Source organism: Mauremys reevesii, linkage group 1, assembly GCF_016161935.1.
Source record: "Mauremys reevesii isolate NIE-2019 linkage group 1, ASM1616193v1, whole genome shotgun sequence".
NCBI classification, from domain to species: Eukaryota; Metazoa; Chordata; order Testudines; family Geoemydidae; genus Mauremys; species Mauremys reevesii.
The window spans coordinates 308,627,820-308,650,573 of record NC_052623.1 but is presented as its reverse complement, the minus strand read 5'-3'; the positions used below and the strand labels follow the sequence as shown (position 1 = coordinate 308,650,573).

Below are 22,754 nucleotides of genomic sequence, written 5' to 3'. Positions count from 1 at the left end.
AAAGCTTCCATTGCTTTCAATGGGAATTCTATGATAAAAATGGATTTTTATTTGGAGTGAGATTGGAATGTTGTCAGAGCTGAGAGGGGAAATTTTGGTTTTGTGGACTGGCTCTTCTTTTATGAAAAGAAAGTATTGGTTTGCTACTGTTTGTCTTAATTGGGCTGTATTTTAGGTATTTTCAAGGGAGCACAGAGGTGGGGGGAAGGTGTTGCTTTTATGATTATTTGTACAAATTAAAATAAAATAAATACATTGTTAATCTTTCCCATCCTAGTATTCCAGCCCTTGAAACCTTCCTCCCATCCAGCCACATCTTGCCAGACTGAATGCCCTTTAGTCTTGATAAAAGCACAGTGTATTTTAGATGTATATACAGTACACTTTAAATAATGTGTGACTCTTGTTTCCACAAAAAGTGTTAAGCTGACAACCCTGAAGACTGGAGTCCTCTATCCACAGATCCGATACAGAACTGGCAGCAGCATGGCTGTCAATCCAGCAACTTTCAGGAACTCTAAATTCACACGTACGTACACAATTGTGGGGAAAAAAGAAACTTGATTATTTCAAACATTAACACCTCTCTTCATTCCCTGGTTCCACACAGGACTGAAATAGGACATGTCATGACATTTTCTAGCACTGCAGTTGCCTGAGGGAAAAACAGAACTGACAACCCCTAAAGAAATTGTCTTGTTCAGCTATCTCCAGTCCAACTTTCAGATTAAAGTCTGGTTTATCCAAATCAAATCTCCAAATTTCTTTTAGATTTACCAATCACGACTTTGGTCCTCGTGGGTCTTCTCTCTAAAAAGATGGTGGCACTTAGAATAAATCTGCATTTTACAGACTCAACTCTCAGCAAAGTGGAAGCAGGTGTCTGCTGAAATGCCCCTATTGTCTTTTCTGACATTCATTCAGGTCCCATCCATAACAAGATTCTTCTCTTCCTGATTCTGGGAATATTCCAGGAAATCCAAGATATCAGGTTACCATGTTATAGTTCAAGGGGAGTGTTCTATACCCAAATGCAGAGTTTAAATTGCACAGACAGATCTTCAGTTTTTTGAAAGGAGAAATGTAAGTGTAAAGAGCTCACAAAGAAAAAGACCTTGTCCTAAAATTTGAGAGATGTTTTGCAAATTTACCCTCCAGACATTTTTATGCATGTATGTAAATCTCTTCTGAATCCAGGCCTTGGGCAGCAATCTCTTTGGGTCAGGGACCATATTTTCATTAGATGCGTATGGACTAGCATAATGGGCCCCCAATTGAAGCCTCTGGGCATTACTGCAATACAAATTAATAACAACACAGTGTTTATCTGCAGTGCTGATACAGAGTTACTTTCTACTGTATGTATATTAACTTATAGTATGGGGTTAATATGATACCTCATAATGATCCCTCTGGAGCCATTAAAAGGGTGTCATGGCAAAGTGCCACTTATTAACAGCCTAAAAATAACCATTACAAAGCCTAATGTCAAATATTTGCTTGTTAATATCTTCACAACATAGACTGACACATGGAATCTACTTATCAGTGTTTCTTTATTCTTTATTGTTTTTTTTCTTTCCTTGTTTTTCAGTTTCTTATTCACTGTTTTCTCCTTCTCCTGAAAAGGTTTGTTTGATTTTTTTGTTAAACCAGTAAGGAAAGAAAATTATATTAGACAAAAGAGTCCAGTAAAATACATTTGTCATAAGCTGACAAAAAGCAAAGAGTCATACTAAGGATGAACCCACAGCTCCTAAGTCATCCTGGGCCTGTTGCTGTGAAGTGATGAATGCCATTGGCTTCAGCAGAAATGAGTGTAGCTCAGCTTCTTGCAGGATTGGGCCCTTGTACTTATACTGGATACAGTATGTGCTCCCAACTTTTTTCTGAGAATCCTGTAAGTATGTGAATGAAAGAACTGTAAATTGTATAACGGCTTTGGACTATTGCTGAAGAGAGAGAGAATGAGAAAAGTGGACTTGCTAGTCCCTCTGTCAGTGAGCACTACGGCTTAGAGAAATGCCCAAGAGGAGAAGAAGGAGGAAGAACAAAGGAACCTGGAAGGAAGGCTGGATGTTACTAAAACACAACAAATTGCCATTATAGGAAAGGAGTCTTCATGGAAAGTGCCAAAAGGTAGATATGGATTTACAACAAGCTTTTTGGCTGTATCATTGCCTTGGGATATTATATAAGATATAGGAAAATTCAAATAAAAGGAGTATTTTCACAATAAAATATATTTTCCTGAAAAAATAAGAGATGTGGAGAACATCCTTATGTTACCTAAATCAGTGGAGAAACTGTCTGAAGATGAATTATCCTTATAGTGTATTAAGATTAACTCCTAAAGTGTAAAAGCTAGTCTCATGAGTAGCCTGTTCCAAAAATTGCAGTACCAGAGACAGAATTAAATTTTCACCTCATTTTTTCCAAAATGTTTTCATTTTCTTTAGCTGACTGTAAGCGGGTGGTACTCACCCCTGCCGCGCCTCCTGCTGGTCGGTCCCGGAATGTCCCTCGGTCCGGCCCTGGAGCGCCCTCGGCAGGCTGGTGACCCGCCTGTTCTCTGGCCCCGGCGTCCCTCCCTGGACCCGGTGCCCCCTATCTATGGTTGGGTCTCCCCCTCCCAGGGGAACCCCACGCTTCTATCCCCGCCTTGCCTCAGTAGTGGCTACTGACAGTCATGGTCTAGCCCCACACCCTGGGGCAGACTGCAGTATCAGCCCACTCATCACAGGCAAGGGGGTTTGGACCTGCTGCCTTGTCCTACCCCTGGGCTGCCCTCTGCAACCCCCAGTACCCGTTAGCCCAAAGCTAGGCCGCAGCCTAGGGCTTTCCAGGCTGGAGCTTCCCCAGCTCCTCAGCCTGTTCCCAGCCCTGCTTCACCCAGGTACTCTAGCCTCAGCCTCTAGGCAGCCAGGCCCATCTCTCTCTGGAGCCAGAGAGAGACTCTTTTTGTGCTCTGGCTTCCCTGCCTCTTATAATCCCCAGGGCTTCAGTTTGGGGCGTGGCCCCAGCTGCAGCCACTTCTTTAATCAGCCCAGCTTCCAGAGCCACCCCTCTCAAGCCCTGCCAGGCTGCTTTTCCAAGCCCTCAGGGCCGGAGCAGGGTCCACCCTACTACAGGGAGCGCTCTGCCTGCTTGGGCTGCCCTGCTGGCTGGAGTGCCCCCCTTCTCTGGCTGCCTTGCTGGCTGGAGCTCCTTCTCCCTTCCTGGGCTGCTGCTGTTGGCTGGAGTGCTTCTTCCCAGGACTGCTGCTGCTACAACTGCTGCTGAGCAAGTGAGTGAGGGGTGGGGGGGGCCTTGCTGGCCAGCCCCCACTCCCCCACCTCTGGAGGGAGAAGCCAGGACCCCACCACTACAGCTACCACCTGTGGGGGGTCCTTCCTGCCTAGCCACCAGGGCTGCTGGAGAAGGAGGAGCTGCTGCTGCTGCTGGAGCTGTGTTTGTCCCGGGGAGCTGCTGGAGCCTGGAGGAGGACTGGGAAGACCACCGGCTGCTGGGAAGTGCACAGGAATCTGAAGACCACTGTGGAGGGGGCCTTACAAACTGAGTAACTTTATGACTGTGCTCTAGTGGTGGGGTTTAGACTGTGTTTGTGGGGACACGGGGGTGTGGTGTGGAGCCTGCCCCCTGGTCCATCTGTGTCCCCAACCCCCACCACCACCGCTGCCCCTCCACAGCCCCTGCTGGCCTTTACCATCTGCCTCAGTTCCTGCCTCTGGGACTCAGCTGCTCGCCTGGCCTGCCACGCCCTATTGCCACCGTTTGGGCCTCCAGCGGCAGCCAGCTAGCCATTGACTGTGCACAAGTGCTTGTGGGTGCACGCACCCCCCCCTCCCCTGGACTGACCCCTTCCCCTCTGCAACAGGCCCCCTAGCCTTGCCCCTTGTTGCCTGCCCCGTTCGCCCCTTGTAGCCTTCCCCCCCCCCCCAGCCCAGCCCAGCCCAGCCCAGCTTCAGTTTGTTTGCCTGCCCCGCCCGTCTCCCTTTGAAGCTTTGTTTGTCCTGCCCCAGCCCTGGAGCCAGCCCCTTGGTCCCTCTGACCCACCCCCAGCCTGGTTGCTCCCCTCCCTCCGCGGCCCCTCACCCTGATTAGCCCCTCCTCGTGCGCCCATAGTCCCATCAGTGCGCTTGTGCCTCTCCCCTGTTTAAGTTGCCCCTCCTGCACTGCACCCCCCATTGCTCTTGTTTCCCCCGCCCCCTCCCTTAGTGCAGCTAGAGGAGCCGGATTTTGCTCCTGTGTCGGTACCTGACCCCCAAGTCCTTGATAGTCCCGTATCTGCCCCCATTGTTGGCACCCTCCTCCCTGCCCACAGCCTAGCAGGGAGGAGTGGGTGACCTGTTCTTCCCCCCCGCCCCCTTTCTCCGGTGTTTGCCCTCCCTCCCCGTTCAGCATGGCGGGAGGCGCGGCGGGTGGGATTCCCGGGACGACGTCTGTCCCCCCTCCCTCGCCCGCTTCCCCCAAACGCCTCCCGGTCTCGACCTCAACCGCCGCTGCCGGACCTCCTGCCACCGCTCCCGCCGAGGCGCCGGCAGCGGCGACCGATGGGGTGCCCTCTGCTGCTGCCACGTCCCTCGCCCCTTCCGCCTCTGGGGGAACCCCCCCAGCCGGCGGAAAGGGCCAGGGCAAAAAGAAGGGGAAGGGCCCCGCTAGAAAGACTAAGCCCTCCATGGCGGGGCCTGCCACCGCTGCTGCGGCCCCGCCACCGGCCGCGGCGTCCATCCCGCTGTTCCTCCACCAGCTCTGCGGGTGCCCCTCCCTCGGCCCCCAGAGCGTACGCCCAGGTGGCGGCGGCCCCCCCGCCCGCCGCTACGTCATCTTCCCCAACCGCCGCCTCCGCTACCATCTACAGCGGCCGGGGCCCCTTCCCCACCTTGACCCGGAAGCACGGCATCCGTTGCCTCCTGGTGCCCGCCTCGCCCCACGTGGAGACCTACGTGCGGGCGTTGGCGAGGGTGGTGGGGCCCACGGCCATTGTGGCGGCCTCCAAAATGTACGGCAAGGTGGTCTTCTTCCTTGCCTCGGAGGCCGCCGCCCAGGAGGCGGTGGAGAAGGGCCTGGCGGTGGGGGGCGTGTTCGTCCCCCTGGAGCCGCTGGAGGACCTGGGGGTCCGTGTCGTCCTGACCTCCGTCCCTCCCTTCCTGCCCAATGCCGCCCTGTTACCCGCCCTCTCGACCCTGGGGAAGCCCATTTCCATTGTGAGCCCTCTCCCCTTGGGCTGCAAGGACCCGCCCTCCGTCACGTCCTCTCGTTCCGCGGCAGGTGCAGCTTCAGCTGCCGCCCGGCGCACGTGCGGAGAGGCGCTCGAGGTCCTTCCTGGTCCCCTTCAGGGGCCCAGTACCGGTGCACTACTCACGGGAGGCCCGGTGCTACCTCTGCCGGGCGACGGGGCACGTCCGGAGGGACTGCCCTTTGGCCCGGCTCGGAGGAGCTCTCGAGACCCCCGAGCCCCGGCACAGCGCCGGCCCTGTCATCGCCGGCGCCCCTGGCTGCCCGGTACCCAGAGCCGCCCCTCCTCCTCCTCGGTCCATCACTGCTCCCGCTCGGGCCTCAGGGGGTCGTCCTCCAGGGCGCCCTGATGAGCGGGAGAGCCCCGCCTCCGCTACCTGCACTCTGGCGGGGCCTGTGGAGGAGGGTGCGGCAGGGGTACTGCCGGGCGTGGGAGAGGGCTCTCCCCAGGGGGACTCTTCCCTCTCTCCTGCTGTCCCCCCAGTGCCTCTCCGAGCCCCCGAACTGGCCTCCTTGCCCCCCGACCCAACCCCTGTCGACCGGCCCACCGATGATGCCATGGAGGGCTGGACCCGGGTGGAGGGTAAGCGGGGCAAGCGGAAGGCTCGAGCTCCGCCCGTGCCACCTGAGGCGGAAACCCCCCGTAAGACCAGAAAGGGGGCCGCCGACACCGAGCCTTCTGCCGCGCCCCAGGGGTTGACCCATCTGCCGATGACGGCTAGGGAAGACGTGGCAGCACCGGAGGGTACCACCATCCCTCCTCCGCAGTCCCCACCTGCGGAGGCCTCCGCTGCGGCCCCTCCTGGTCCCTTGCCGCCTGTACCCCTGCAACACCCGAGGTGGCGTCGCCTCGGGCGCGAGTGGGGAGGACCCCGGGGTGGTGGGAGGTGAGCTCCCCTCCATCTTCGAGGAGATCGAGGCCCTGGGTCTGACCCCGGTCACCCCAGGGGAGGACGACCCTCTGCCGACGGGCCTTGATCTAGCTGACCTCACCCCAGCTTCCCTTCCCGTGCTCCACCAACCCTCCAGCTGCGTCTGCTCCCGCCTCCGAGGGTCCCCTGGACACCTCGACCTGCCCGGCTGCGGATGGCACCCGCTGCTGGCCGCCGAGCCTGTTGAGGTGACGGCCGGTGCCTCGTGGCAAGGAGATGGGCTACCGGGGTGTCCTCGGTGGTGCGGAGCACCGGGTTCCTTCCCGGTGGGGGCCCCTGAGGGTTCCACATCTCCCGTGCCGGGCTGCTCTGCCTGCCGTTGAGCCTGAGCCCGTGTCACTGGGGACCCTCCCTACCCCTCCAACTCCCGTACCTGGCCGCGAGGAGCCACTTACTGATGGCTCGGCTCCTGAGGCCCAGGGTCCCGTCTCTCCCTCCCCGCCCCTGCTCCTGACCCCAGCCCTGCCCCTCCACCTCCCGTGATGTTATTGCCGCCCCTGGAGCTGTCTCCTTCCCTTTCCAGGAGGATGACTCCCAGGAGCGGCCTTGAGTTCCACAGTCCCGACCCACTAGGGGCTGCAATCTTCCCTCCGCCGCCCCACTGAGCCGGGTCCGCCTGCTTGCCCGTCCCAGTAGGCCACGGGCTGCGCCAGGCTCCATCCCCATACGCTGCGAGAGGTGCGGGACTTCTTGGAGGACGTCCGGGGCTCCCGCAACAAGGTCGTGCTTGCTCTCCAGCGCTGGGGACTTCCACGGATCCTCCTGGCCACGCGGCCCTCAGGGGAGGGCAAGGGGACCGGGAAGCAGAATGTCGCGGCTTACCACCGGGCGCGCGGCTTCCGTGACTCCTGCTCGCTCGGGTGGGCCACGGTTTGCTGCGTGGCCCAACGGGGCCGTGGCGCCCTGCTGCCGTGGATCCCCCAGCCCTCCTCATGGCAGTCATCACCTTTGCCACACTAAACGCCCGGAGCTGTAGGGTGGGTTTCCGCAGGAGCCAGGTGCTCTCCTTCCTTCGGGAGGGTACTCCGTGGTTTTCCTGCAGGAGACCCACACGGATCCGGCCGGGCTAACTGGCGGCTGGAGTGGGGACGGGGTCTACTTCAGCCATCTCACCACCCATCAGGCTGGAGTGGCTACCTGTTCTCCCCGACCTACGGCCAGAGGTGCTGGGGTCGCCGAGGCTGTGCCGGGCCGCCTGCTGCACCTCCGGTCCGCATGGCGGGGCTTGTGGTCAACCTCATCAACATCTATGCCCCAGCATTTGCCCCGAGCGGCTGCAGTTCTATCGGCAGGCGTCCGCCTTCCTCGGCTCCCTGGATCCTCGTGAGTGCCTGGTCCTGGGCGGGACTTTAACACCGTCCTCGAGGAGCGGGACCGCTCGGGACCGAGCAGAGCCCGGCCGCCGCGGGCGTCCTCAGGAGATCATCGCCTATCACTCCCTGGTGGGCGTCTGGCGCGACCACCACCCGGACGACGCCTCCACGTACACCTATGTCCGGTGGAGCCCATCGGTCGTGCCACTCCCGGTTGGACCGCATCTATCTGTCCCGGTTCCATCTCTCACGGGCCCAGTCCTCCAGCGTCCGCCGGCCCCTTTTTTCGACCACCACCTTGTCACCGTGGCGGCCTCTCTATGCGCGGAGAGGCCGGGCCGCCTATTGGCACTTCAACAACAGCTTGCTGGAGGATGGGGCCGTGGCGTCCTTCCGGGAGTTCTGGCTGGCCTGGCGAGGGCAGCGGCGAGCCTTTCCTCGGCGCGGCGGTGGTGGGGCGTGGGAAGGTGCGCGCCCGGCTCTTCTGCCGTGACTACACCGGGCGCCAGCCGGCGGAGGATGCGGCGATAGGGCAGTTGGGCGGGAGGTCTTAGAGCTGGAGGCGTCTGGCCGCCAACCGAGATCCATCCCGCTGCGGGCGTGCGGGAGAAGCGGGAGGAGCTCCGGGTCCTCGAAGACCATCGGGCCGGGCGCCTTTGTTCGATCCGCATCCGCCTCCTTCGGGAGATGGATCGCGGCTCCCGCTTCTTCGCCCTGGAGAAGCGGAGGGCCAAGAAGCACGTCACCTGCCTCCTGGCGGGGCGGCTCCCCCTCACGGATCCGGCGGAGATGTGCGAGAGGCCGGACCTTCTACGGCGCCTTTTCTCCCGGATCCGACCGATCCTGCCGCTTGCAAAGTGCTCTGGGACAGACTCCCGATGGTCAGCGCGGGCGACCGGGACCGGCTAGAGCTGCCTCTCACTCTGGCTGAGTTCTGGAAGCCCTCCGTCGCATGCCCACCAATAAATCCCGGGCATGGGCGGGCTGACCGTGGAGTTCTACCGCGTGTTCTGGGGCGTCCTCGGCCCAGACCTAGTCACCGTCTGGGCCGAGTCCTTGCGGGCGGGTCCTCCTCTCTCGTGCAGGCGAGCCGTGCTGCTTTATTGCCGAAGAGGGGACCTCCGCGATTCTGAATTGGCGTCCCATCTCGCTCCTCAGTACGGACTATAAAATTGTTGCAAAGGCCATTTCGATTCGGCTAGGGTCCGTGCTGGAGGACGTGATCCACCCAGACCAGACCTACACCGTCCCGGGCGTACTATCTTCGATAACCTGTATCTGGTCCGGGATCTCTTGGAGCTTGGGTGCAGGGATGGTCTGTCGTTCGCCTCCTGTCCCTGGATCAGGAGAAGGCGTTCGACAGGGTGGACCACGGGTATCTCCTGGGCACTCTGCAGGCGTTAGGCTTGGACCCCAGTTTGTGGGCTTTCTCCAGGTGCTGTGCGCTTCCGCAGAGTGTCTGGTCAGGCTCAACTGGACCCTGACCGAGCCGGTCAGCTTCGGGCGGGAGTGCGGCAGGGTGCCCCTCTCGGGCCAGCTGTACGCCCTGGCGATCGAGCCCTTCCTCTGTCTCCTCCGCAGGAGGTTGGCGAGGTTGGTGCCGGGGCGGGCTGCGGCTGGTCCTGTCGGCGTGCGCCCGACGACGTGCTCCTCGTGGTCCAGGACCCGGGCGACTTGGCGCGGGTGGAGGCCTGCCAAGCCGTGTACTCGGCGGCCTCCTCCGCCCGGGTCAACTGGGTCAAGAGCTCTGGCCTGGTGGTCGGGGACGGGTGGCAGGCGAGCTCCCTCCCACCCGCGCTTCAGGCCATCCGGTGGAGCGGGTCCGCTGCTCTATCTCGGCGTTTACCTTTCTGCCACGCATCCCTCTCCGCCGGAGAACTGGCAAGGTTGCTGGGCAGGGTGGCGGGCGGCTCCGGAAATGGACAGGACTCCTCCGGTGCCTTTCCCTCCGAGGTGCTCAATCAACTGGTCCTGTCCATGCTCTGGTACCGGCTCAACACCCTGGTCCCGGCCCCGGTGTTCCTGACCGACCTCCGGAGGGTGGTGCTGGAGTTCTTTTGGCCAGGACTGCACTGGGTCCCTGCAGGGGTACTCCACCTGCCCCTGGAGGAGGGAGGGCAGGGCCTGAAGTGCCTCCGCACTCAGGTCCACGTCTTCCGCCTCCAGGCACTGCAGAGGCTCCTTTATGGTGCGGGTAGTCCGGCATGGAGAGCCCTGGCGCACGCCTTCCTGCGCCGCTTCCGAGGGCTCCGATCGACCGGCAGCTCCTTTATCTCGACCCGAGGGCCTTCGCGAGACCTCTCCGGGCTGCCGGTCTTCTACCAGGACCTCCTCCGGACCTGGAAGCTGTTCTCTGCGACCAGGTCCGTGGCGGCCACCGAGGGCAGACCTCCTCGCGGAGCCCTGCTACACAACCCTCAGCTCCGTGTGCAGGTGGCGGAGTCCCAGCGGTGCGCCAGAGGTTGGTCCTGGCAGAAGCCACCAGGGTCGGAGACCTCCTGGACTACGACCGGGAGACTGGCTGGATCCTGACGCTCGCTCGGCGGATGGGGCTCTCAGACCTTGTACTCCCGGCGCGTACTACAGGAGGTGAAGGCCGCTTGCCGCCCGCTGCTCGGGCTTACCTCGACCGGGTCCTGCGTGAGGCACGCCCGCCCACCCCACCCGAGCCCTCCGGACCTCTTCGCCGGGCCCCTGCCCGTGGACCCGACCGGCCCCCGCCCCTTCTCCGCCAGCCGGCTGCAATCTGCAGCGGTCCGTCTCAAACGCGCCAAGGAAACAGCTCTGGCGCTCGTGCTCCATACCGTTCACTTCCTCACCCTCGTGTCCCGCCCCGACACCAAGTGGCGGGACCTCTTGCCACCTGTGGAGGGTGAGGAGCCCCGGTGGGCCAGCCTGTACTCCACCCTGGTCCCGAGGCCCGCCGGGGATATCAGCTGGCGGCTCCTTCACGGGGCCGTGAGCACGGGCGTGTGCCAGCGCGGTTCACCCCTGTCCCGGACACCTGCCCTTCTGCGGCGTGAGGAGACCCGGGCGCATGTTTACCTAGAGTGCGCCAGGTTGCAGCCCCTATACCGGCTCCTCACTAATATCCTCTTGCGTTTCTGGTTGCACTTTTCCCCCCACCTCCTTATCCATGCACTCCCTATCCGTGGCCCCACAAAGTCGCGGGACCTCCTGGTCAACCTCCTCCTCGCCCTGGCTAAAAAGGCCATCCACGCGACCAGGGAGAGGAGGTTGGCGGCGGAGACTCCTGCGACTGTGGGGCTTGTTTCAGTCCCTTGTCCGCTCACGTCTCGGGCGGAGTTCCTCTGGGCGGCGTCCGCTGGCTCCCTTAACGCCTTCGAGGAGCAGTGGGCGCTGTCCGGGGTTCTCTGCTCAGTGTCCCCATCAGGCTCCCTCCTTCTGACCCTTTGACCTCACTCCTACCCCTGTTCTTTTATTAGTTGTCCCCCGCACTTAGTGGGTTTCCGTGGCCCTGTGGATCCTCCCCTTAGGCTGGGGGGGGGATCCGTTAGCATGGGGCGGGCTTCCGCCCGCCCCCTCTCCCGGATTACCCAATAGTACAGGGAGCGCTCTGCCTGCTTGGGCTGCCCTGCTGGCTGGAGTGCCCCCCTTCTCTGGCTGCCTTGCTGGCTGGAGCTCCTTCTCCCTTCCTGGGCTGCTGCTGTTGGCTGGAGTGCTTCTTCCCAGGACTGCTGCTGCTACAACTGCTGCTGAGCAAGTGAGTGAGGGGTGGGGGGGGCCTTGCTGGCCAGCCCCCACTCCCCCATCTCTGGAGGGAGAAGCCAGGACCCCACCACTACAGCTACCACCTGTGGGGGGTCCTTCCTGCCTGGCCACCAGGGCTGCTGGAGGAGGAGAGGCTGCTGCTGCTGCTGGAGTTGTGTTTGTCCCGGGGAGCTGCTGGAGCCTGGAGGAGGACTGAGAAGCCCACCGGCTGCTGGGAAGTGCACAGGAATCTGAAGACCACTGTGGAGGGGGCCTTAAAAACTGAGTAACTTTTTGACTGTGCTCTAGTGGTGGGGTTTAGACTGTGTTTGTGGGGACACGGGGTGTGGCGTGGAGCCTGCCCCTGGTCCATCTGTGTCCCCCCAGCCCCCACCACCACCGCTGCCCCCTCCACCTCCCCTGCAGTCCCTTACCATCTGCCTCAGTTCCTGCCTCTGGGACTCAGCTGCTCGCCTGGCCTGCCACGCCCTATTGCCACCGTTTGGGCCTCCGGCAGCAGCCAGCTAGCCATTGACTGTGCACAAGTGCTTGTGGGTGCACGCACCCCCCCTTCCCCTGGACTGACCCCTTCCCCTCTGCGACAGGCCCCCTAGCTTTGCCCCTTGTTGCCTGCCCCGTTCGCCCCTGGTAGCCTTCCCCCCCCACCCCCCTACCCAGCTTCGGTTTGTTTGCCTGCCCCGCCCGTCTCCCTTTGAAGCTTTGTTTGTCCTGCCCCGGCCCTGAAGCCGACCCTTGGTCCCTCTGCCTCACTCCCAGCCTGGTTGCTCCCCTCCCTCCGCGGCCCCTCACCCTGATTAGCCCCTCCCCTCGTGCACCCATAGCTCCATCAGTGCGCTTGTGCCTCTCCCCTGTTTAAGTTGCCCCTCTTACACTGCACCCCCCATTGCTCTTGTTTCCCCCGCCCCCTCCCTTAGTGCAGCTAGAGGAGCCGGATTTTGCTCCTGTGTCGGTACCTGACTCCCCCAAGTCCTCGATAGTCCCGTATCTGCCCCCTCCCCATTGTTGGCACCCTCCTCCTGCCCACAGCCTAGCAGGGAGTGGGTGACCTGTTCCTCCCCCCCGCCCCCTTTCTCCGGTGTTTGCCCTCCCTCCCCATTCAGCATAGCGGGAGGCGCGGCGGGTGGGATTCCCGGGACGACGTCTGTCCCCCCTCCCTCGCCTGCTCCCCCCAAGCGCCTCCCGGTCTCAACCTCTACCGCCGCTGCCGGACCACCTGCCACCGCTCCGCTGGTGCGCCGGCAGCGGCGACCGACGGGTGCCCTCTGCTGCTGCCACGTCCCTCGCCCCTTCTGCCTCTGGGAGCCCCAGCCAGCGGGAAGGGCCAGGGCAAAAGAAGGAAGGGCCCGCTAGAAAGGCTAAGCCCTCCATGGCGGAGCCTGCCACCGCTGCCGCGGCCCGCCACCGGCGCGGCGTCCCTCCCGCTGTTCCCTCCACCAGCTCTGCGGGTGTCCCTCCTCGGCCCCCAGGCGTCGCCCAGGTGGCGGCGGCCCCCGCCCGCGCTCGTCATCTCCCCGACCGCCGCCTCCGCTACCATCTACAGCGGCGGGGCCCCTTCCCCACCTTGACCGGAAGCACGGCGTCCGTTGCCTCCTGGTGCCCGCCTCGCCCACGTGGAGACCTACGTGCGGGCGTTGGCGAGTGGTGGGGCCACGGCCATCGTGGCGGCCTCCAAAATGTCTGGCAAGGCGGTCTTCTTCCTTGCCTCGGAGGCCGCCGCCCAGGAGGAGGTGGAGAAGGGCCTGGCGGTGGGGGGCGTGTTCGTCCCCCTGGAACCGCTGGAGGACCTGGGTGTCCGAGTGGTCCTGACCTCCGTCCCTCCCTTCCTGCCCAATGTCGCCCTGTTACCCGCCCTCTCTACTTTGGGGAAGCCCATCTCCGTGGTGAGCCCTCTCCCCTTGGGCTGCAAAGACCCCGCCCTCCGTCACATCCTCTCGTTCCGCCGGCAGGTGTAGCTTCAACTGTCGCCGGCGGCGCGTGGCGAGGCGCTCGAGGGTCTTTCCTGGTCCCCTATCAGGGCCCAGTACGGGTGCATTACTCCACGGGAGGCCGGTGCTACCTTTGCCGGGCGGCGGGCACGTCCGGAGGGACTGCCCTTTGGCCCGGCTTGGAGGAGCTCTCGGGACCCCCGAGCCCCGGCACAGCACCGGCCCTGTCATCGCCGGCGCCCCTGGCTGCCCGGTACCCAGAGCCGCCCCTCCTCCTCCTCAGCCCATCACTGCTCCCGCTCGGGCCTCAGGGGTACGTCCTCCAGGGCGCCCTGATGAGCGGGAGAGCCCCGCCTCGCTACCTGCACTCTGGCGGGGCCTGTGGAGGAGTGCGGCAGGATACTGCCGGGCGTGGGAGAGGGCTCTCCCCAGGGGGACCCATCCCTCTCTCCTGCTGTCCCCCCAGTGCCTCTCCCAGCCCCCAAACCATCTTCCTTGCCCCCTGACCCAATCCCTGTTGACCAGCCCAACGATGATGCCATGGAGGGCTGGACCCGGGTGGAGGGTAAGCGGAGTAAGCGGAAGGCTCGGGCTCAACTCGTGCCATCTGCCGTGGAAGCCCCCCGTAAGACCAGGAAGGGTGCTGCAGGCACCGAGCCTTCCGCCATGCCCACGGGGATACCCCATCTGCCGATGACGGCTAGGGAAGACGTGGCAGCACCGGAGGGTACCACCATCCCTCCTCCGCAGTCCCTCCCTGCGGAGGCCCCCGATGGAGCCCCTCCTGTTCCCTTGCCTCCTGTGCCCCCCGCAATACCCGAGGTGAGCGTCGCCTCGGGCGCAAGCGGGGAGGACTCTGAGATGGTGGGTGGTGAGCTCCCCTCCATCTTTGCAGAGATCGAGGCCCTGGGTCTGACCCCGGTCACCCCGGGGGAGGACGACCCTCTGCCGACGGGCCTCGACCTGGCCGACCTCACCCCAGCTCCCCCTTCCCCATGCTCCACCATCCCTCCTGCTACGTCCGCTCCCGCCTCCGCGGGTCCCCTGGACTCCTCGCTACTGGGGGCGTCCCTCGGTGGTGCGGGGCGATCGAGTTCCTTCCCGGGTGGGGGCCCCCCCGGGGGTTCGGCATCTCCCCGCGCCGAGGCTGCTCTACATGCCATTGAGCCCGAGCCCGGTGTCGCTGGGGACCCCCTCCCTACCCCTCAAACCCCCGTGCCTGGCCGCGAGGAGCCACCCACTGAGAGTCCAGCTCTTGCGGCCCAGGGTCCCATCTCTGTCCCTCCGCACACCCCTGCTCCTGACCCCAGCCCTGCCCCCTCCACCTCCCATGCTGTTATTGCCGCCCCTGGAGCTGTCTCCTTCCCTTTCCCGGAGGATGACTCCCAGGGAGCGGCCTTTGAATTTCATAGTCCCGACCCACTCGGGGCTGTCCTCTTCCCTCCACCACCCCCCACTGAGCCAGAGCCCCCCCCATGCATGCCCGTCCCCGTGGGCCACGGGGCAGCGCCAGAGGTGCCACGGTGGACCCCGGAGCCAGTGACCCGCCCCCAAACGCTGCGAGAGGAATTGCGGGAGTTCTTGGAGGATGTCCGGGGCTCCCGCAACAAGGTCGTGCTTGCTCTCCAGCGCTGGGGGGACTTCCACCGGATCCTCCTGGCCACGAGGGCCCTCATAGGGGAGGGCAAGGGGACCGGGAAGCAGAATGTCGCGGCTTACCACCGGGCGCGCGGTTTCCGTGACTCCCTGCTCGCCTTCGGGGTGGGCCACGGTTTGCTGCGTGGCCCAACGGGGCGTGGCGCCCCTGCTGACGTGGATCCCCCAGCCCTCCTCATGGCAGTCATCACCTTCGCCACACTAAACACCCGGAGCTGTAGGGTGGGTTTCCGCAGGAGCCAGGTGCTCTCCTTCCTTCGGGAGGGGGGGTACTCCGTGGTTTTCCTGCAGGAGACCCACACGGATCCGGCCGCCGAAGCTAGCTGGCGGCTGGAGTGGAGGGACGGGGTCTACTTCAGCCATCTCACCACCCATCAGGCTGGAGTGGCTACCCTGTTCTCCCCCGACCTACGGCCAGAGGTGCTGGGGGTCGCCGAGGCTGTGCCGGGCCGCCTGCTGCACCTCCGGGTCCGCATGGCGGGGCTTGTGGTCAACCTCATCAACATCTATGCCCCAGCATTTGCCCGGGCGGCTGCAGTTCTGTCGGCAGGCGTCCGCCTTCCTCGGCTCCCTGGATCCTCGCGAGTGCCTGGTCCTGGGCGGGGACTTTAACACCGTCCTCGAGGAGCGGGACCGCTCGGGGACCGAGCAGAGCCCGGCCCGCGGGCGTCCTCAGGATCGTCGCCCATCACTCCCTGGTGGGCGTCTGGCGCGACCACCACCGGACAGCGCCTCCACGTACACCTATGTCGGGTGGGAGCCCATCGGTCGTGCCACTCCCGGTTGGACCGCATCTATCTGTCAGTTCCATCTCTCACGGGCCCAGTCCTCCAGCGTCCGGCCGGCCCCTTTTCGGACCACCACCTCGTCACCGTGGCGGCCTCTCTGCGCGGAGAGGCGGGGCGGCTATTGGCACTTCAACAACAGCTTGCTGGAGGATGGGAGCTTCGTGGCGTCCTTCCGGGAGTTCTGGCTGGCCTGGCGAGGCAGCGGCGAGCCTTTCCTCGGCGCGGCGGTGGTGGGGCGTGGGAAGGTGCGCGCCCGGCTCTTCTGCCGTGACTACACCGGGCGCCAGCCGGCGGAGGATGCGGCGATAGGGCAGTTGGGCGGGAGGTCTTAGAGCTGGAGGCGTCTGGCCGCCAGCCCGAGATCCATCCCGCTGCGGGCGTGCCGGGAGGCGGGAGGCTCCGGGTCCTCGAAGACCATCGGGCCCGGGCGCCTTTGTTCGATCCGCATCCGCCTCCTTCGGAGATGGATCGCGGCTCCCGCTTCTTCGCCCTGGAGAAGCGGAGGGCCAGAAGCACGTCACCTGCCTCCTGGCGGAGGGCGGCTCCCCCTCACGGATCCGGCGGAGATGTGCGAGAGGGCCGGACCTTCTACGCGCCTTTTCTCCCGGACCCGACCGATCCTGCCGCTTGCAAAGTGCTCTGGGACGGACTCCCGGCGGTCAGCGCGGGCGACGGACCGGCTAGAGCTGCCTCTCACTCTGGCGAGTTCTGGAAGCCCTCCGTCGCATGCCACCAATAACTCCCGGGCATGGGCGGGCTGACCGTGGAGTTCTACCGGCGTGTTCTGGGGCGTCCTCGGCCCAGACCTAGTCACCGTCTGGGCGAGTCCTTGCGGGCGGGTCCTCCCTCTCGTGCAGGCGAGCCGTGCTGCCTTATTGCGAAGAGGGGACCTCCGCGATTCACGATGGCGTCCCATCTCGCTCCTCAGTACGGACTATAAAATTGTTGCGAAGGCCATTTCGATTCGGCTAGGGTCCGTGCTGGAGGGCGTGATCCACCCAGACCAGACCTACACCGTCCCGGGCCGTACCATCTTCGATAACCTGTATCTGGTCCGGGATCTCTTGGAGCTTGGGTGCAGGGATGGTCTGTCGTTCGCCTCCTGTCCCTGGATCAGGAGAAGGCGTTCGACAGGGTGGACCACGGGTATCTCCTGGGCACTCTGCAGGCGTTAGGCGGACCCCAGTTTGTGGGCTTTCTCCAGGTGCTGTGCGCTTCCGCAGAGTGTCTGGTCAGGCTCAACTGGACCCTGACCGAGCCGGTCAGCCGGGGCGGGGAGTGCGGCAGGGTGCCCCTCTCGGGCCAGCTGTGCGCCCTGGCGATCGAGCCCTTCCTCTGTCTCCTCCGCGGGAGGTTGGCGAGGTTGGTGCCGGGGCGGGCTGCGGCTGGTCCTGTCGGCGTCGCCCGACGATGTGCTCCTCGTGGTCCAGGACCCGGGCGACTTGGCGCGGGTGGAGGCCTGCCAAGCCGTGTACTCGGCCTCCTCCGCCCGGGTCAACTGGGTCAAGAGCTCTGGCCTGGTGGTCGGGGACGGGTGGCAGGCGAGCTCCCTCCACCAGCGCTTCAGGCCATCCGGTGGGCGCGGGTCCGCTGCTCTATCTCGGCGTTTACCTTTCTGCCACGCATCCCTCTCCGCCGGAGAACTGGCAAGGTTGCAGGGCAGGGTGGCAGGCGGCTCGGAAATGGACAGGACTCCTCCGGTGCCTTTCCCTCCGAGGGAAGGCACTGGTGCTCAATCAACTGGTCCTGTCCATGCTCTGGTACCGGCTCAACACCCTGGTCCCGGCCGGTGTTCCTGACCGACCTCCGAGGGTGGTGCTGGAGTTCTTTTGGCCAGGACTGCACTGGGTCCCTGCAGGGTACTCCACCTGCCCCTGGAGGAGGAGGGCAGGGCCTGAAGTGCCTCCGCACTCAGGTCCACGTCTTCCGCCTCCAGGCACTGCAGAGGCTCCTTTATGGTGCGGGTAGTCCGGCATGGAGAGCCCTGGCGCCACGCCTTCCTGCGCCCGCTTCCGAGGGCTCCGATCGACCGGCAGCTCCTTTATCTCGACCCGAGGGCCTTCGCGAGACCTCTCTGGGCTGCGGTCTTCTACCAGGACCTCCTCCGGACCTGGAAGCTGTTCTCTGCGACCAGGTCCGTGGCGGCCACCGAGGGCAGACCTCCTCGCGGAGCCCCTGCTACACAACCCTCAGCTCCGTGTGCAGGTGGCGGAGTCCCAGCGGTGCGCCAGAGGTTGGTCCTGGCAGAAGCCACCAGGGTCGGAGACCTCCTGGACTACGACCGGGAGACTGGCTGGATCCCCTGGCCTTCGCTCGGCGGATGGGGCTCTCAGACCTTGTACTCCCGGCGCGTACTACAGGAGGTGAAGGCCGCTTGCCGCCCGCTGCTCGGGCTTACCTCGACCGGGTCCTGCGTGAGGCACGCCCGCCCACCCCACCCGAGCCCTCCGGACCTCTTCGCCGGGCCTCTGCCCGTGGACCCGACCGGCCCCCGCCCCTTCTCCGCCAGCCGGCTGCACGATCTGCAGCGGTCCGTTTCAAACGCGCCAAGGAAACAACTCTGGCGCTCGTGCTCCATACCGTTCACTTCCTCACCCTCGTGTCCCGCCCGACACCAAGTGGCGGGACCTCTTACCACCTGTGGAGGGTGAGAGCCCGATGAGCCAGCCTGTACTCCACCCTGGTCCCGAGGCCGCCGGGGACATCAGCTGGCGGCTCCTTCATGGGGCCGTGAGCACGGCGTGTGCGCGGTTCACCCCTGTCCCGGACGCCTGCCCCTTCTGCGGCGTGAGGAGACCCTGGCGCATGTTTACCTAGAGTGCGCCAGGTTGCAGCCCCTATACCGGCTCCTCACCGACATTCTGTTACGTTTCTGGCTGCACTTTTCCCCTCACCTCCTTATCCATGCACTCCCTATCCGTGGCCCCACAAAGTCGCGGGACCTCCTGGTCAACCTCCTCCTCGCCCTGGCTAAAAGGCCATCCACGCGACCAGGGAGAGGAGGTTGGCGGCGGAGACTCCTGCGACTGTGGGGCTTGTTTCCGATCCCTCGTCCGCTCACGTCTCCGGGCGGAGTTCCTCTGGGCGGCGTCCGCTGGCTCCCTTGACGCCTTCGAGGAGCAGTGGGCGCTGTCCGGGGTTCTTTGCTCGGTGTCCCCATCAGGCTCCCTCCTTATGACCCTTTGACCTCACTCCTGTCCCTGTTCTTTTATTAGTTGTCCCCCGCAATTAGTGGGTTTCCGTGGCCCTGTGGACCCTCCCTTAGGCTGGGGAGGTCCGTTAGCATGGGCGGGCTTCGCCGCCCCTCCCCCGGATAACCCAATAGTACAGGGAGCGCTCTGCCTGCTTGGGCTGCCCTGCTGGCTGGAGTGCCCCCCTTCTCTGGCTGCCTTGCTGGCTGGAGCTCCTTCTCCCTTCCTGGGCTGCTGCTGTTGGCTGGAGTGCTTCTTCCCAGGACTGCTGCTGCTACAACTGCTGCTGAGCAAGTGAGTGAGGGGTGGGGGGGGCCTTGCTGGCCAGCCCCCACTCCCCCATCTCTGGAGGGAGAAGCCAGGACCCCACCACTACAGCTACCACCTGGGGGGGTCCTTCCTGCCTGGCCACCAGGGCTGCTGGAGGAGGAGAGGCTGCTGCTGGAGTTGTGTTTGTCCCGGGGAGCTGCTGGAGCCTGGAGGAGGACTGAGAAGCCCACCGGCTGCTGGGAAGTGCACAGGAATCTGAAGACCACTGTGGAGGGGGCCTTAAAAACTGAGTAACTTTTTGACTGTGCTCTAGTGGTGGGGGTTTAGACTGTGTTTGTGGGGACACGGGGGTGTGGCGTGGAGCCTGCCCCCTGGTCCATCTGTGTCCCCCCCCAACCCCCACCACCACCGCTGCCCCCTCCACCACCCCTGCAGTCCCTTACCATCTGCCTCAGTTCCTGCCTCTGGGACTCAGCTGCTCGCCTGGCCTGCCACGCCCTATTGCCACCGTTTGGGCCTCCGGCAGCAGCCAGCTAGCCATTGACTGTGCACAAGTGCTTGTGGGTGCACGCACCCCCTTCCCTGGACTGACCCCTTCCTCTGCGACAGGCCCCTAGCTTTGCCCCTTGTTGCCTGCCCGTTCGCCCCTGGTAGCCTTCCCCCACCCCCTACCCAGCTTCAGTTTGTTTGCCTGCCCGCCCGTCTCCCTTTGAAGCTTTGTTTGTCCTGCCCCGGCCCTGAAGCCAGCCCCTTGGTCCCTCTGCCTCACTCCCAGCCTGGTTGCTCCCCTCCCTCCGCGGCCCCTCACCTGATTAGCCCCTCCTCGTGCACCCATAGCTCCATCAGTGCGCTTGTGCCTCTCCCCTGTTTAAGTTGCCCCTCTGCACTGCACCCCCATTGCTCTTGTTTCCCCGCCCCCTCCCTTAGTGCAGCTAGAGGGCGGATTTTGCTCCTGTGTCGGTACCTGACCCCCAAGTCCTCGATAGTCCCGTATCTGCCCCCTCCCCATTGTTGGCACCCTCCTCCTGCCCACAGCCTAGCAGGGAGTGGGTGGCCTGTTCTTCCCCCCCGCCCCCTTTCTCCGGTGTTTGCCCTCCCTCCCCATTCAGCATGGCGGGAGGCGCGGCGGGTGGGATTCCCGGGACGACGTCTGTCCCCCCTCCCACGCCTGCTCCCCCCAAGCGCCTCCCGGTCTCAACCTCTACCGCCGCTGCCGGACCACCTGCCACCGCTCCCGCCGGGGCGCCGGCAGCGGCGACCGACGGGGTGCCCTCTGCTGCTGCCACGTCCCTCGCCCCTTCTGCCTCTGGGGGAGCCCCCCCAGCCGGCGGGAAGGGCCAGGGCAAAAAGAAGGGGAAGGGCCCCGCTAGAAAGGCTAAGCCCTCCATGGCGGAGCCTGCCACCACTGCCGCGGCCCGCCACCGGCGCGGCGTCCCTCCCGCTGTTCCCTCCACCAGCTCTGCGGTGTCCTCCTCGGCCCCCAGGCGTGCGCCCAGGTGGCGGCCCCCGCCCGCGCTCGTCATCTCCCCCGACCGCCGCCTCCGCTACCATCTACAGCGGCCGGGGCCCCTTCCCCACCTTGACCCGGAAGCACGGCGTCCGTTGCCTCCTGGTGCCCGCCTCGCCCCACGTGGAGACCTACGTGCGGGCGTTGGCGAGGGTGGTGGGGCCCACGGCCATCGTGGCGGCCTCCAAAATGTACGGCAAGGCGGTCTTCTTCCTTGCCTCGGAGGCCGCCGCCCAGGAGGCGGTGGAGAAGGGCCTGGCGGTGGGGCGTGTTCGTCCCCTGGAACCGCTGGAGGACCTGGGTGTCGAGTGGTCCTGACCTCCGTCCCTCCCTTCCTGCCCAATGTCGCCCTGTTACCGCCCTCTCTACTTTGGGAAGCCCATCTCCGTGGTGAGCCCTCTCCCCTTGGGCTGCAAAGACCCGCCCTCCGTCCGTCCTCTCGTTCCGCGGCAGGTGCAGCTTCAACTGTCGCCCGGCGCGCGTGGCGGAGGCGCTCGAGAGTCTTTCCTGGTCCCCTATCAGGGCCCAGTACCAGTGCATTACTCCACGGGGAGGCCGGTGCTACCTCTGCCGGGCGGCGGGGCACGTCGGAGGACTGCCCTTTGGCCCGGCTCGGAGGCTCTCGGGACCCCGAGCGGCACAGCACCGGCCCTGTCATCGCCGGCGCCCCTGGCTGCCCGGTACCCAGAGCCGCCCCTCCTCCTCCTCAGCCCATCACTGCTCCCGCTCGGGCCTCAGAGTACGTCCTCCAGGGCGCCCTGATGGCGGGAGAGCCCCGCCTCCGCTACCTGCACTCTGGCGGGGCCTGTGGAGGAGGGTGCGGCAGGATACTGCCGGGCGTGGGAGAGGCTCTCCCAGGGGACCCATCCCTCTCTCCTGCTGTCCCCAGTGCCTCTCCCAGCCCCAAACCATCTTCCTTGCCCCTGACCCAATCCCTGTTGACCAGCCCAACGATGATGCCATGGAGGCTGGACCGGGTGGAGGGTAGCGGAGTAAGCGGAAGGCTCGGGCTCAACTCGTGCCATCTGCCGTGGAAGCCCCGTAAGACCAGGAAGGGCTGCAGGCACCGAGCCTTCCGCCATGCCGCGGATACCCCATCTGCCGATGGCGGCTAGGGAAGGCGTGGCAGCACCGGAGGGTACCACCATCCCTCCTCCGCAGTCCCTCCCTGCGGAGGCCCCGATGGAGCCCCTCCTGTTCCCTTGCCTCCTGTGCCCCCGCAATACCCGAGGTGGCGTCGCCTCGGGCGCAGCGAGGAGGACTCTGAGATGGTGGGTGGTGAGCTCCCCTCCATCTTTGCACAGATCGAGGCCCTGGGGCTGACCCCGGACCCCCCGGCGGAGGACGACCCGCGGCCGGCGGGCCGCGACCTGGCCGCCCTCACCCCAGCTCCCCCTTCCCCATGCTCCACCATCCCTCCTGCTCGTCCGCTCCCGCCTCCGCGGGTCCCTGAACTCCTCGCTACTGGGCGTCCTCGGTGGTGCGGGCGATCGAGTTCCCGGGTGGGGGCCCCCCCGGGGGTTCGGCATCTCCCCGCGCCGAGGCTGCTCTACATGCCATTGAGCCCGAGCCCGGTGTCGCTGGGGACCCCCTCCCTACCCCTCAAACCCCCGTGCCTGGCCGCGAGGAGCCACCCACTGAGAGTCCAGCTCTTGCGGCCCAGGGTCCCATCTCTGTCCCTCCGCACACCCCTGCTCCTGACCCCAGCCCTGCCCCCTCCACCTCCCATGCTGTTATTGCCGCCCCTGGAGCTGTCTCCTTCCCTTTCCCGGAGGATGACTCCCAGGGAGCGGCCTTTGAATTTCATAGTCCCGACCCACTCGGGGCTGTCCTCTTCCCTCCACCACCCCCCACTGAGCCAGAGCCCGCCCCTTGCTTGCCCGTCCCGGTGGGCCACGGGGCTGCGCCAGAGGTGCCACCGGTGGACCCCCGGAGGCCAGTGACCCCGCCCCCCCAAACGCTGCGAGAGGAATTGCGGGAGTTCTTGGAGGATGTCCGGGGCTCCCGCAACAAGGTCGTGCTTGCTCTCCAGCGCTGGGGGGACTTCCACCGGATCCTCCTGGCCACGAGGGCCCTCATAGGGGAGGGCAAGGGGACCGGGAAGCAGAATGTCGCGGCTTACCACCGGGCGCGCGGTTTCCGTGACTCCCTGCTCGCCTTCGGGGTGGGCCACGGTTTGCTGCGTGGCCCAACGTGGCGCCC

At 64.3% G+C, this 22,754-nt stretch overlaps 1 long non-coding RNA gene across 1 annotated transcript in view; it reads right to left on the bottom strand.

Moving 5' to 3' along the window:
• Positions 1 to 1,545: 1,545 nt before the first annotated feature.
• LOC120395868 overlaps positions 1,546 to 22,754 on the bottom strand; it is a 62,978-nt gene continuing 41,769 nt past the window's right edge. Inside the window, exon 2 of the long non-coding RNA XR_005592867.1 lies at positions 1,546 to 1,898. This is a non-coding gene — a long non-coding RNA (uncharacterized LOC120395868). The remainder of the gene's footprint in view (positions 1,899 to 22,754) is intronic.